The sequence below is a fragment of the Ascaphus truei genome, chromosome 7 (genome assembly GCF_040206685.1).
Source record: "Ascaphus truei isolate aAscTru1 chromosome 7, aAscTru1.hap1, whole genome shotgun sequence".
NCBI lineage: Eukaryota > Metazoa > Chordata > Amphibia > Anura > Ascaphidae > Ascaphus > Ascaphus truei.
This window is the reverse complement of record NC_134489.1, coordinates 44,714,478-44,715,457: the sequence shown is the minus strand read 5'-3', so window position 1 is coordinate 44,715,457 and position 980 is coordinate 44,714,478.

Here is a 980-nt window from a genome sequence, read left to right as displayed (position 1 = left end):
GGGGGGGGGGGTTGAAAGGCTGCTGATCAGATCTGGGAGTAAGAGTATTGTACTGCCCAGACTCTGAGGCTCCAACCCAGTGGGAGGTCTTGAGTGCCTTAGGATGCCCCTGCTCTGGCTTTTGTGGCACTAACTTAATCCGTGCTCTGATTGGCCTGCAGCCCCTGACCCCTGTAAAAGGATAGCAACAACGGGCTATCCTTTTGTATAAGGGGTGCTGCTGGTCAGAGAATTCAGAGAGCATCTGAGATCAAGAGAGGCTAACAGAGACTGAGAGACACTCTGGGAAGGAGTGTGGAGATTCCACCAGAGGACCATCTGAGAGACATTCTGTGAAGGAGTTTGGATCTTGACAGTGACCAGCTGGAGATACGTCAGAGTCCCTGCGTGGGGAAGGGGGGAAACGACAGCGTCCCTGCGTGGGGAAGGTGGGGGGAAACGACAGCGTCCCTGCGTGGGGAAGATGGGGGGGAAACGACAGCGTCCCTGCGTGGGGAAGATGGTGGGAAACGACAGAGCCCCTTCGTGGGGAAGGGGGGGGGGGGGAAAGCGACAGAGTCCCTGCGTGGGGAAGGGGAGAGAAATGACAGAGACCCTGCGTGGGGAGAGAGAGTACCAGCAAGACAGACCCCTGAGAAGTATAGTCACAACCCTTATAATCTGAGCTATGAATAGAAAGTCGCCTTCTGTTGGCAGCGTCCTGACTTGTATCATCTCTCACACACAATGGGACACGGTTCCCTGTTCTGTTTCAGTTTAATTTAGTTCAATACAAATAGGGAAATTGTAGTTCGTCTCCAACAGGCGAGATTATTCTGTCTCAGCTTGTGCATTAAAACTGCCGAGATATGGGGCAGATTCTGCGATCCGCTTAGTCAGTAACAGCCATATACTTCGCAAACGCCAGCCCGATAACACCGCTGAGATACTATTTCCCTCCCCCTCATGCAAATCAGACAAGAGATTAAGTCAAATCTGGT